Source organism: Lolium rigidum, chromosome 3 (assembly GCF_022539505.1).
Source record: "Lolium rigidum isolate FL_2022 chromosome 3, APGP_CSIRO_Lrig_0.1, whole genome shotgun sequence".
NCBI lineage: Eukaryota > Viridiplantae > Streptophyta > Magnoliopsida > Poales > Poaceae > Lolium > Lolium rigidum.
Genome location: NC_061510.1, coordinates 24054005 through 24068867, shown reverse-complemented (window position 1 = coordinate 24068867; position 14863 = coordinate 24054005). Strand labels below are relative to the sequence as shown.

General features: G+C 43.5%; 1 pseudogene; it reads right to left on the bottom strand.

The window, feature by feature from the left end:
• Positions 1 to 3669: 3669 nt before the first annotated feature.
• LOC124695136 lies at positions 3670 to 5975 on the bottom strand (annotated as a pseudogene).
• Positions 5976 to 14863: the final 8888 nt, after the last annotated feature.

Genomic DNA, 14863 nt, shown 5'->3' with positions numbered 1-14863 from the left:
CCATACGCGAGTACGTCAGACTGTAACTGTTGTATAAGAGTGCATGACCGCGTCGATAAAACATTACCCAAATAAAAATTATTTCTAATTAAAATGAAAATTATGAAAGAAATGAAAAGTTAAAAATTACTTTCAAATATTTCTAATTACACTACAAAATATGAAAAGATACACACAATTTTAGAGAAAAATAAATTATAACTTTCCATTGAAGTCGGTACATCTTAATATTCAAAACTTTTAAACTAATAGCAGTAATGTACAATTCATTTCTTTACCAATTTCGGTGTTAATAGCATTCAAGAATCATCAGCATTAATTTTCTTACGAGTAATAACTTTACAAATGATTAAAATACCGATGAAAATATAAATATAAATTTATATTACAAAATCTCGCAACACTAGAAAACATCCTTCGGCCGATCTAATGGGACACCTTTATAGCCGACTAATACGTGTACTCCTAAATAAGTATCACATCCATAGGTAAGCATCATGTTAAATGTTAGCCTATATTAAATCATAATGCATGCAAAGGAAAATAATATGCATGCACTAAAATTCTCACAAAAATTAAACGAAACATTGCAACACTAATTACGTAGACTATCTTATAAGTAGACGGCGACCGTTAAATCATCATACCATATAAAAATAATCATACTGATTTCTTCCCACGCAAGATATGGTGAAACACGGATGATTTATCCCTTCCGAGGTTTATTATTAGAAGGTAACCTATAGATGGGATTTGCAATTGAGTTGATGTCCTTGTAAGAATCATTTTCAAATGAAAGAGAGAGAGAGAGAGAGAGAGAGAGGTTAAATCGTACAAGGAGAAGAAGTCTTGATGCTTCATAGTTATGCATGTGCGTGCACACAAAAGAACGCACGTAACATGTTTGTTAAGAAAAGACATTCACTGAAAGGCTTGACTGAATTATTAATACGATTTCAATCAAATAAAGAATATAGAATAAACCCAGTTAAAAATTAAAAGCTACTTTGCACCATATATAGCTCATTTAATAACGGAAATTCAATTCGGCTCCCGGGTGCGTATGCTCCCTCTACTAAAAAATTATATTTCCAAATGTCGAAAAATTTGGACAAAAAAATTTACATGTACATCTTCATAATATACGTGCGTTCGTCAAGTTTCACGAAAAACTAATATTTTGTGTGGTCTATATAAAAAAGAGAAAGTTTATCTTGTGAAAAGCATTATTTTTAGCACTGAATTTTGTCTTTTTTACACACATAACATGATAAGTCGTTTTTTATGAAACGACTTTGTGAGCACGTAGCACGTGAAGATGTACGTGCGAACTTTTAGTTTTAATTTTTTAAATTTTTTAAAATGTATGTAAGATGCATTTCGAAATATAGAGAGCATATGGACCCATGTTCCAAAACACCGATCCCAATTAATAATATTAAATAAACAATACTACTTTAGTTTTATCTCTAGATATAGTACTCCATTTGTGTTCTATTATTGAAATGGCACTGCAATGATTAAATACAGAGTAAAGAAGATTAACGATTATAGATGTTGCATGCATATGTGATATTTTATTTGAATAGTATCTCTGGTAGCCACGAAGCCATAAAATACCATACCATACTATTACTAATCTATAATATCTAAATTAGAGCAACCCACTATGAGTAATTTTCTTGCCATGCAAGCTATACACGTCATCAATCATCTAACTGGGCCACGTTATCCAGAGCTCACCGAATTGCATGAACATCCCATTACTATTTTTCTTCTCGATTGATGTCACTTCCTCTTCTCCATTAAGTTAAATCATAAGGAACCGATGCAGGCTTACCACAGAGTGGACCATAATTTCGTGTTGCCTTCTCCCCTTCCCCGTTTAATTTCAGAAATATCTCTTCCCCTTCCTTGCATCTTCCTTTTCCTTCATATATATAGCAGGCTACGATATCATGGAAGATGAATCCCTTTCACATCCCAGTCCTCACAAATGGAATACTGTGTCTAGCTCCTAATCCAACATGCTCCAGCTGTCCGGCCATTTGTATTTCCATTTGTGAAGATTGGGGATTTGCATCGATTGATTACGGGAAGTATACCCTGATGCCCCCTTTTGCTTTATTTATTGTTGTTTGTTGTGGATTCAGAGAGTTCTTGAGATGGGCTCCGCAACTGCAGCGAGATTCAGTACAAAAAGTATAATCCTCCATATTGCTTTTATTGTTTTGTTTCATTGTGAAAACAGCGAGTTTTTGGATAGGCTCCAAACTGCTGGGAAATCAGATCTGGCATATATCAGTGCAGATTCGGAGACTTCTTGAGATGGGCTCTGGAACTGCAGCACGATTGAGTACAAAAAGTATAATCCTCCCTCTTGCTATTATTGTTAGGTTTCATTGCGAGAACGGAGAGTTTTTAGGTTAGCTCCACACGGCTGGGAAATCAGATCTGACAGTAAATTCCTTGTGTTGCCTACTTCTACTGTGTTTTGCAACTCACTTTGTTTATGACCCTGATTGTATAGAAAACTTAACTATACAAGATGCTGGATACTTGGATACAAGTGAATAACCTGAATATGCCCATTTTGAAGTCAGTCTCAGCCGGTAGGGTGCCCACCCAACACATTGATTTTAGTGGTCTTTTCTGGTATGTTCTAGCTTGCAGGTCACTGTATATTATATATTTATTTCTGAACTGATTTTATCACAAAACCAATGCGTCATATGAAGATGATGGCGTACTTTGGATTACTCATCACATTTCGGATCCGTTTTTTGGGTCCATGATATAAATTAGGTGTATAAAAGTTGCCAACTGTGGGCATTCTCATCTAGATCGTGAGTATGGTGGCACAATTTGAAGAGCCATATCTCTACATACATTGCATAAATTTAATCCCCTTCAGTTGTACACTTCAAAGGGCTATTGCAAGCACCCAGTTTTCACCTGTGATATGCTGCTGTTACTACTGGATTTCTACTTCCTAGCAGTTTTTACCTATTTTCCCACAAGCTTGAAATTCCATTGACAATGGCAACGGCTTTGTCATCATGTTTAAATTCAACCAACAACGTCAATTGGGTACCTTCCATTTAATCCTTTAATGTCATTGTCTTAATCAGATACAAGGTATAATTCAACATGCATATATCTTCTTTCCTTTTCTGTGCGCGTGGAAACACTTCAGCAATAACAGGCATATTTTCAGTTGGTTCCTACTAACTTAAAATCATTTGGTTTAGCTGTTTTACCTTTGTTTAATCCTTATCTCCACTGGATTTTAATCATACTCCTGAATGCATATGCTTTTATGCGTACTAAACTTTTTAGACTGAATTTACATATTTTTGGTTGCACTTAAATGCCCGCCGCAACGCGCGGGGAATCATCTAGTACTAATATACATGACTATAAATAATTTCAGAACTTGCTAATTTACGAGTAACGATGGTGCCCTCGCATTTCCAAGGGCCACCGTGCTAGTTGAGCTAAAAAGCATGTCCAAATTCATGTGTCAAATAAATATTTATCTTCAAATATTTCAGCTATTTTGGCTTATAAATTACTAGTAGCCAAATTATGTACTTCAACACATGCGCTCCCTATTTCTAATACAATTATATTTATCAAAAACACTAAATAGCACAGTACCCTAGGACGATATTGATCACTTCACTATTCGTATAATTGCTTCGAGCGATGTCCAAAGAACACATCAGCTAAAATTTTCTTAGGACGATATATCAAGTTACATATGAGCTATAATCTCTCCAAGCCTCTTGCCACATGCTTGGATAATACGTTTTCAAGCATCTTCTATTTAGGGCTTTTGGCACTTTCTCCACTGCAATGATCGTACAAAATATAAATTTCAAAAAACAATCCCTACTATTCTGTACAGACCTTCCCAACTCACCAACCATTTGCCGAATTTTCTATCCTTTAGTTGGAATAAGTAAAATCGTTGTTCCACACTCAATCTCCTATTTGAAACGATTTTTTCCTTCACCTTTTTATTATAAGCCTTAGCTACTCTTCATTTCTCCTTTTCAATTTCTCGTAAGGCTCTTAAACTTGCTCTGAAACTTCATCTATTATATCCATCATAAAATTTTATAATCTATAACCGACAAATCATTTTGTCAAGCCACTCTAAGAGCTTGTAAATTATTTGCTAATAAGTCCGCAGCTGAATCAGGCAGCGCCAAAACAAAACTAAACCGGCGCCGAATTCGCAGAAGCCTTCTCGTGGAGATCAATGTCTCCGGCGCCCACGGCGTCGTCATCTGACTTCTTGAACCTGTACCACCTCGCGCACGCCACGAAGTACACCAGGTTTACCGCTGCCATGGCACCGGTCACGAGGTAGAACAGGTCCACCCTCCCCTCGTCCAGGTCCTGCTCCAGCCAGCTCGTGGTCCGGTGCACCACCGTCACCATTAACCCGCTCGCGTAGCTGGCGAGCGCGAACCCCAGGAAGTAGAGCGCCCCGGCGACACTCCGCATGTTCTCCGGGAACTGACGGTAGTAGAACTCGGTCTGCCCGATGCTAGCGAATGCCTCAGCAAAGCCCGCCACCACCTGCTGTGGCACCGGCCGAAGCACGACATCGGTGCCGATCTCCGTCGCCGTTCGTGCTCCACCGCCGCCGCCACCGCCATCGTGACGATGGAGAGCACGAGCCCGACACCGATGCGGTGGAGCAAGCTGATCCCGCCCTCGCGCCCGGTAACACGCCGTAGCGCCGGCACCAGCACCCGGTCGTACAGCGGGATCCGGAGCGTGAGGGTGAGCATGTTGAACACAATGAAGGAGCCCTGCGGGATCCGGAAGCCGGAGTTGCCGAGGCGGCGGTCGGTCTGCGCTGCTCGGAGCACGGTGTAGGTGCCCAGCTGGGTGAGCACCAAGAAGTAGATGATCCCCGACGACCATACGGGGATGATACGCGCCGAGGCACTTCACCTCCTCCACCTGTTGCACCGTGCACAACCGCCACGGGTCCACCGATGTCTTCCCGTCGGCGCAGAGCGCGTCCTTGGGGGCCAGCACAGCCGCTTTGTCGAGGCATGTGAACTGGTCCGTGTAGGCTAGCTTGGAGACGAGCTTGCTCCGGCGAGGAGGGTCGAACAACTGCGTGGTCCTATCGGGTAACGGGAGGCGCCGCTTGCGGGCAGCGGCGACGAGGACCTGGGCGAAGCTGGTGAAGGGGCTGCCCTCGGGGCGAACGCGGACATAGAGGCGCGTGCCCATGAAGAAGACGGCGCATGAAGCGCCCATGAGCGCGGCGGGCACGGCGAGGCCGAGAGCCCAGTTGACGTTGCTCTGGAGGTAGATGATGACGGTGGCGGAGAGCATCATGGCCACGGTGAAGGTAAAGTAATACCAGTTGAAGAAGCTGGCGATGCCGCGACGACCATCGGCTGTGCGCGGGTCAAACTGGTCGGCGCCAAAGGCCAAGTTACATGGCCGGATGCCGCCGGCGCCAACGATGAGGAAGAAGAAGGAGGCAAGGAGCGCTGCCAGCTGGCCGCCCGAGGGCCCCTGGCATTGCTCACCTCCTTTTGGGTTGCAGCTGGGAGGGTGAAGGGAGTGGAGGGCGGCGGTGAGGGTGAGGATGACCATGCCGATGAAGGAGGAGATGGTGGCGGCGGCGAGGGTGGTGTAGCGGCCGAGGTAGGTATCGCTGACGAAGGCGCCGGCGACGGTGGCCAGGTTGCTTGTGCCAGAGAACACGTTGAGGAGAGTGGCGGCGCTCACGCTCGCATGTGGTACACCGTCGTTAGGTACACCAACATGTTGGAGATCGTCCCGATCGTCCCAAGCTTCTCGAACGTCTCGTTCCCTACACCAAGAAATTGATTTCTTGTTACTAGTTGCTCAGTCATTTCAGTTCAATTTATTGTAACACTAGCTAGCTAGAGTGCTAAAATTAAACCCTGAAATTTACAGTATTTTGTTAAATTCAATAACCATTTGCCAAGATTGGGCACACGTTATTCTTCAACACATAAAAAAAGAACAGAATCTAAGATAACTAAAATAATGACCCAAATGAAGGAGATATGCCCTAGAGGCAATAATAAAGTGGTTATTATTTATATCTTTATGTTTATGATAAATGTTTATATATCATGCTAGAATTGTATTAACCGAAACATTAGTACATGTGTGATATGTAGACAAACAAGAAGTCCCTAGTATGCCTCTTAAACTAGCTTGTTGATTAATGGATGATTAGTTTCATAATCATGAACATTGGATGTTATTAATAACAAGGTTATGTCATTGTATGAATGATATAATGGACACACCCAATTAAGCGTAGCATAAGATCTCGTCATTAAGTTATTTGCTATAAGCTTTCGATACATAGTTACCTAGTCCTTATGACCATGAGATCATGTAAATCACTTATACCGGAAAGGTACTTTGATTACACCAAACACCACCGCGTAAATGGGTGGCTATAAAGGTGGGATTAAGTATCCGGAAAGTATGAGTTGAGGCATATGGATCAACAAGTGGGATTTGTCCATCCCGATGACGGATAGATATACTCGGGCCCTCTCGGTGGAATGTCGTCTAATGTCTTGCAAGCATATGAATGAGTTCATAAGAGACCACATACCACGGTACGAGTAAAGAGTACTTGTCAGGAGACGAGGTTGAACAAGGTATAGAGTGATACCGAAGATCAAACCTCGGACAAGTAAAATATCGCGAGACAAAGGGAATTGGTAATATATGTGAATGGTTCATTCGATCACTAAAGTCATCGTTGAATATGTGGGAGCCATTATGGATCTCCAGATCCCGCTATTGGTTATTGGTCGGAGTGAGTACTCAACCATGTCCGCATAGTTCACGAACCGTAGGGTGACACACTTAAAGTTGGATGTTGAAATGGTAGTTCTTGAATATGGAATGGAGTTGGAATATTTGTTCGAAGTCCCGGATGTGATCCCGGACATCACGAGGAGTTCCGGAATGGTCCGGAGAATAAGATTCATATATAGGATGTCATTTTATGTGAATAAAATGTCGCGGAAGGTTCTATGGAAGGTTCTAGAAGGTTCTAGAAAAGTCCGGAAGAAACCACCAAGGAAGGTGGAGTCCACATGGGACTCCACCTCCATGGCCGGCCAACCCTAGTGGGGGAGGAGTCCCAAGTGGACTCCCCCCTAGGGGGCCGGCCACCCCCCACATGGGAGGTGGAACTCCCACCTTGGTGGGGGTCCTAGCTTGGCTAGGTCTCCCCTCCTATGGAAGGTTTTTGGTTCGGGTCTTATTCGAAGACTTGGACACCACCTCTTGGGGTTCCACCTATATAATGAGGGCCAAGGGGAGGGGGCCGGCCACCTCAAACACCACCAAGGTGGCCGCACCCCTATAGTGGCCGGCGCCCCCTCTCCCCAAACCCTAGCCGCCCCGCTCCTCCACTTCCCGCACGCTTAGCGAAGCTCCGCCGGACTTCTCCACCACCACCGACACCACGCCGTCGTGCTGTCGGATTCAAGAGGAGCTACTACTTCCGCTGCCCGCCGGAACGGGGAGGTGGACGTCGTCTTCATCAACAACCGAACGTGTGACCGAGTACGGAGGTGCTGCCCGTTCGTGGCGCCGGAACCGATCGTGATCAAGATCTTCTACGCGCTTTTGCAAGCGGCAAGTGAACGTCTACCGCAGCAACAAGAGCCTCATCTTGTAGGCTTTGGAATCTCTTCAAGGGTGAGACTCGATACCCCCTCGTTGCTACCGTCTTCTAGATTGCATCTTGGCTTGGATTGCGTGTTCGCGGTAGGAAAATTTTTGTTTTCTATGCAACGTTATCCTACAAGTGGTATCGGAGCCGTGTCTATGCATAGATGGTTGCACGAGTAGAACACAATGGTTTTGTGGGCGTTGATGCTCTTGTTATCTTTAGTTGAGTACTTTGCATCTTTATGGCATAGTGGGATGAAGCGGCTCGGACTAACTTTACATGACCGCGTTCATGAGACTTGTTCCTCGTTCGACATGCAACTTGTATTGCATAAGAGGCTTTGCGGGTGTCTCGTCTCTCCTACTATAGTAAAGATTCAATTTACTCTTCTATTGACAACATTAGTATCAACGTTGTGGTTCATGTTCGTAGGTAGATTAGATCTATATCGAAAACCCTAAACCACGTAAAATATGCAAACCAAATTAGAGAGCGTCTAACTTGTTTTTGCAGGGTTTGGTGATGTGATATGGCCATAATGTGATGATGAATATGTATGAGATGATCATTATTGTATTGTGGCAACCGGCAGGAGCCTTATGGTTGTCTTTAAATTTCATGTTGAGTAGTATTTCAAAGTAGTTGTAATAGTTGCTACATGGAGGACAATCATGAAGACGGCGCCATTGACCTTGGTGCTTCGCCGACGATGATGGAGATCATGCCCGAAGATGATGGAGATCATGTCCGTGCTTTGGAGATGAAGATCAAAGACGCAAAGACAAAAGGGCCATATCATATCACATATGAACTGCATGTGATGTTAATCCTTTTATGCATCTTATTTTGCTTAGATCGCGACGGTAGCATTATAAGATGATCCCTCACTAAAATCTCAAGATAATAAAGTGTTCATCCTTAGTAGCACCGTTATCAAGTCTTATCGTTTCGAAGCATCTCGTGATGATCGGGTGTGATAGATTCGATAAGTACATACAACGGGTGCAAGATCAGCTTTGCACATGCGGATACTAAGGTGGCCTTGACGAGCCTAGCATGTACGTGACATGGTCTCGGAACACGTGATACCGAAAGGTAGAGCATGAATCATATGATTGATATGATGAACACTTTGAGTGTTCGCCATTGAAATTACACCTTTTCTCGTGATGATCGATTTGAGGTGCGGTGGATTTGGTTCGTGTGATCACTAAGACAATGCGAGGGATATTGTTTTGAGTGGGAGTTCACCTAGATTTTTAATTATGTTGAATTAAAATTTGAACTCAATTTGTCATAAACTTAGTCTAAAACTATTGCAAATATATGTTGTAGAGATGGCGTCCTCAATCAATTTTAACCAGTTCCTAGAGAAAGAAAAGCTTAAGAGCAACGGTAGCAACTTCACCGACTGGTTCCGTCATGTGAGGATCTTCCTCTCTGGCGGAAATCTGCAATATGTGCTTGATGCACCGCTAGGTGACCCTCCCGCGTAAACCGAAACCGATGAAGTAAAAGCTGTTTACGAGACTCGGAAAACTCGGTACTCTCAAGTTCAGTGTGCCATCCTGTGCAGTTTGGAATCCGATCTTCAAAAACGTTTTGAGCACCACGATCCTCATGAGTTGATGAATGAGCTGAAAGCTATTTTTGAGACTCATGCGGCCGTGGAATGCTATGAAGCATCGAAACATTTCTTCACTCGTATGATGGAAGAAGGCAGCTCCATTAGTGAGCACATGCTCGCCATGACCGGGCATGCGAAGAAACTCGATGACTTGGGAATAGTGATTCCTAACAGATCGGGGATTAATCGTGTCCTTCAATCACCGCCACCAAGTTACAAGAACTTTGTGATGAACTACAATATGCAGAACATGAACAAGGAGTTACCCGAACTCTTTGGCATGCTAAAAGCTGCTGAGATTGAGATCAAGAAAGAGCACCAAGTGTTGATGGTCAACAAGACCACCAGCTTCAAGAAACAGGGCAAGTCTAAGGGAAAATTCAAGAAGGGTGGCAAGAAAGCTGCCACGCCTCCTATGAAACCTAAGAACGGCCCTAAGCCCGATGTCTGAGTGCTATTACCGCAAGGAGAAGGGACACCGGAAGCGTAATTGCTCCAAGTATTTGGCGGATCCGAAGAGCGGCCTTGTCAAGAAGAAGAAAGAAGGTATATCCGATATACATGTTATAGATGTTTATCTCACTAGTTCTCGTTCTAGTACCTGGGTATTTGATACTCGGTTCGGTTGCTCATATTTGTAACTCGAAACAGGAACTAAAGAATAAACGACAACCGCCGAAAGATGAAGTGACGATGCGCGTTGGAAACGGATCCAAGGTCAATGTGATCGCAATCGGCACACTTCCTCTACATCTACCTTCGGGATTAGTTTTAAGCCTAAATAATTGTTATTATGTACCTGCGTTGAGCATGAACATTATATCCGGATCTTGTTTAATGCAAGACGGTTATTCATTCAAGTCTCGAGAATAATGGTTGTTCTATTTTTATGAATAATATCTTTTATGGTCGAGCACCACAAAAGAATGGCTTATTTCTATTAGATCTCGATAGTAGTGATACGCATATACATAACATTGATGCTAAGCGAATTAAATTGAATGATAATTCTACTTATATGTGGCAATCGTCGTCTTGGTCATATTGGAGTGAAACGCATGAAGAAACTCCATACCGATGGATTACTTGAATCACTTGACTTTGAGTCACTTGATAGATGCGAAGCATGTCTAATGGGAAAAATGACTAAGACTCCATTTTCCGGTATGATGGAGCGAGCTACCGACTTATTGGAAATCATACATACCGATGTGTGCGGACCAATGAGTGTAGCATCGCGCGGTGGTTATCGTTATGTTCTAACCTTCACAGATGATCCGAGTAGATATGGGTATATCTATTTCATGAAACATAAATCCGAAACTTTTGAGAAGTTTAAGGAATTCCAAAGTGAAGTAGAAAATCAACGTAACAAGAAGATTAAATTTCTACGATCCGATCGTGGAGGTGAATATCTGAGTTATGAGTTTGGCATGCATTTAAAGAAATGCGGAATACTTTCACAATTGACACCGCCGGGAACACCACAACGAAACGGTGTGTCCGAACGTCGTAATCGAACTCTCTTAGATATGGTTCGTTCTATGATGTCTCTTACCGATTTGCCGTTATCATTTTGGAGTTATGCATTAGAGACAGACTCGCATTCACTTTAAATAGAGCACCATCAAAATCCGTAGAAACGACACCGTATGAATTATGGTTTAATAAGAAACCTAAGCCGTCGTTCCTTAAAGTTTGGGGTTGCGAAGCCTATGTAAAAAAGTTACAACCGGACAAGCTAGAACCCAAAGCGGAGAAATGCGTCTTCATAGGATACCCTAAGGAAACTATAGGGTACACTTTCTATCACAGATCCGAAGGCAAAATCTTTGTTGCTAAGAACGGAACCTTTCTTGAGAAAGAATTTCTCACTAAAGAAGTGACTGGAAGAAAAGTAGAACTCGATGAGATTAATGAATCTATACTCGTTGATCGTAGTAGCGCAAGCACCGAAGTTGTACTCGTACCGCCTACACCGGCAACAAAGGAAGCTAATGATAATGATCATGAAACTTCGAACGAGGAAACTATCGAACCTCGCAGATCGACAAGGGAACGTGCCACTCCTGATTGGTATGATCCTTGTCTAAATGTCATGATTGTGGATAACAATGATGAGGACCCCGCGACGTATGAAGAAGCGATGATGAGCCCAGTATTCCAACAAATGGCAAGAAGCCATGAAATCCGAAATGGGATCCATGTATGATAACAAAGTATGGACTTTGGTAGACTTACCCGATAGCCGAAAGGCCGTCGAGAATAAATGGATCTTCAAAAGAAAAACAGATGCCGATGGTAATATTACCGTCTATAAAGCTCGACTTGTCGCAAAGGGTTTCCGACAAATTCAAGGAGTTGACTACGATGAGACATTCTCACCCGTAGCGAAGCTAAAATCATGGAGGATTTTGTTAGCAATAGCTGCATTTTTCGATTATGAGATTTGGCGTATGGATGTCAAAACGGCGTTCCTTAATGGAGACATTGAGGAAGAGTTGTATATGGTACAACCCAAAGGTTTTGTCGATCCTAAAAATGCCGACAAAGTATGCAAACTTCAGCGTTCAATCTATGGACCGAAGCAAGCATCAAGAAGTTGGAACCGACGCTTTGATAAGGTGATCAAAGACTTCGGGTTTATACGATGTCATGGAGAGGCCTCGTATTTACAAGAAAGTGAGTGGGAGCTCCGTAGCATTCCCGATATTATATGTAGATGACATATTATTGATTGGGAATGATATAGAACTTTTAAGCAAGGTAAAAGGTTATTTGAATAACAGTTTTTCAATGAAAGACCTTGGTGAAGCATCATATATATTAGGCATCAAGATTTATAGAGATAGATCAAGACGCCTAATAGGGCTATCACAGAGTACATACTTGGACAAGATTCTAAAGAAGTTTAGAATGGACGAAAGTAAGAAAGGGTTTTTACCTATGTTACTGTGCAAGGTCTTGAGTAAGACTCAAGGACCGGCTACGTGCAGTAAGAAAGAGAAAGGATGAATCAGATCCCCTATGCTTCGGCAAGTAGGCTCTATTATGTATGCCATGCTATGTACAAGACCTGGATATAGCGCATGCCGTTAGTTTGACTAGCAGATATCAAAGTGATCCAGGAATGGAACACTGGACAGCGGTCAAGAATATCCCGAAGTACTTGAAAAGAACTAAGGATATGTTTCTTTGTTATGGAGGTGACCAAGAGCTCGTTGTAACAAGTTACACCGATGCAAGTTGGAACACCGATCCCGATGACTCTAAGTCACGATCCGGGTACGTGTTTATATTGAATGGTGCTGCAGAGAAGCCGGGCAAGCTCGAAGCAAGTGCACGGTGGCGAAGTCTTCAACAGAATCGGAGTACATAGCGGCTTCGTGAGGCTTCATCGAAGCGGTATGGATGAAGAGGTTCATTGTAGAGCTCCGTGTGGTTCCTAGTGCATTGGACCCACTAGTCATATACCGTGACAACATGGGTGCCATCGCCAATGCACAAGAACCAAGGTCACACAAGAGGTCGAAGCATATCAAGCTGCGTTACCACTCGATTCGCGAGTACATCGAAGATGGAGAAGTAAAGATTTGCAAAGTACACACCGATCCGAATGTAGCAGTATCCGTTGACTAAAGCTCTCCCTAGGGCAAAGCATGACCAACACCGTAATGCCATGGGTGTTAGGTATATTACAATGTAATCTAGATTATTGACTCTAGTGCAAGTGGGAGACTCGAAGGAGATATGCCCTAGAGGCAATAATAAAGTGGTTATTATTTATATCTTTATGTTTATGATAAATGTTTATATGTCATGCTATAATTGTATTAACCGAAACATTAGTACATGTGTGATATGTAGACAAACAAGAAGTCCCTAGTATGCCTCTTAAACTAGCTTGTTGATTAATGGATGATTAGTTTCATAATCATGAACATTGGATGTTATTAATAACAAGGTTATGTCATTGTATGAATGATATAATGGACACACCCAATTAAGCGTAGCATAAGATCTCGTCATTAAGTTATTTGCTATAAGCTTTCGATACATAGTTACCTAGTCCTTATGACCATGAGATCATGTAAATCACTTATACCGGAAAGGTACTTTGATTACACCAAACACCACCGCGTAAATGGGTGGCTATAAAGGTGGGATTAAGTATCCGGAAAGTATGAGTTGAGGCATATGGATCAACAAGGGGATTTGTCCATCCCGATGACTGGATAGATATACTCCGGGCCCTCTCGGTGGAATGTCGTCTAATGTCTTGCAAGCATATGAATGAGTTCATAAGAGACCACATACCACGGTACGAGTAAAGAGTACTTGTCAGAGACGAGGTTGAACAAGGTATAGAGTGATACCGAAGATCAAACCTCTGGACAAGTAAAATATCGCGAGACAAAGGGAATTGGTATTGTATGTGAATGGTTCATTCGATCACTAAAGTCATCGTTGAATATGTGGGAGCCATTATGGATCTCCGGATCCCGCTATTGGTTATTGGTCGGAGTGAGTACTCAACCATGTCCGCATAGTTCACGAACCGTAGGGTGACACACTTAAAGTTGGATGTTGAAATGGTAGTTCTTGAATATGGAATGGAGTTGGAATATTTGTTCGAAGTCCCGGATGTGATCCCGGACATCACGAGGAGTTCCGGAATGGTCCGAGAATAAGATTCATATATAGGATGTCATTTTATGTGAATAAAATGTCGCTGAAGGTTCTATGGAAGGTTCTAGAAGGTTCTAGAAAAGTCCGGAAGAAACCACCAAGGAAGGTGGAGTCCACATGGGACTCCACCTCCATGGCCGGCCAACCCTAGTGGGGGAGGAGTCCCAAGTGGACTCCCCCTTAGGGGGCCGGCCACCCCCCCACATGGGAGGTGGAACTCCCACCTTGGTGGGAGTCCTAGCTTGGCTAGGTTTCCCCCCTCCTATGGAAGGTTTTTGGTTCGGGTCTTATTCGAAGACTTGGACACCACCTCTTGGGGTTCCACCTATATAATGAGGGCCAAGGGGAGGGGGCCGGCCACCTCAAACACCACCAAGGTGGCCGCACCCCTATAGTGGCCGGCGCCCCTCTCCCCAAACCCTAGCCGCCCCGCTCCTCCACTTCCCGCACGCTTAGCGAAGCTCCGCCGGACTTCTCCACCACCACCGACACCACGCCGTCGTGCCGTCGGATTCAAGAGGAGCTACTACTTCCGCTGCCCGCCGGAACGGGAGGTGGACGTCGTCTTCATCAACAACCGAACGTGTGACCGAGTACGGAGGTGCTGCCCGTTCGTGGCGCCGGAACCGATCGTGATCAAGATCTTCTACGCGCTTTTGCAAGCGGCAAGTGAACGTCTACCGCAGCAACAAGAGCCTCATCTTGTAGGCTTTGGAATCTCTTCAAGGGTGAGACTCGATACCCCCTCGTTGCTACCGTCTTCTAGATTGCATCTTGGCTTGGATTGCGTGTTCGCGGTAGGAAAATTTTTGTTTTCTATGCAACGTTATCCTACA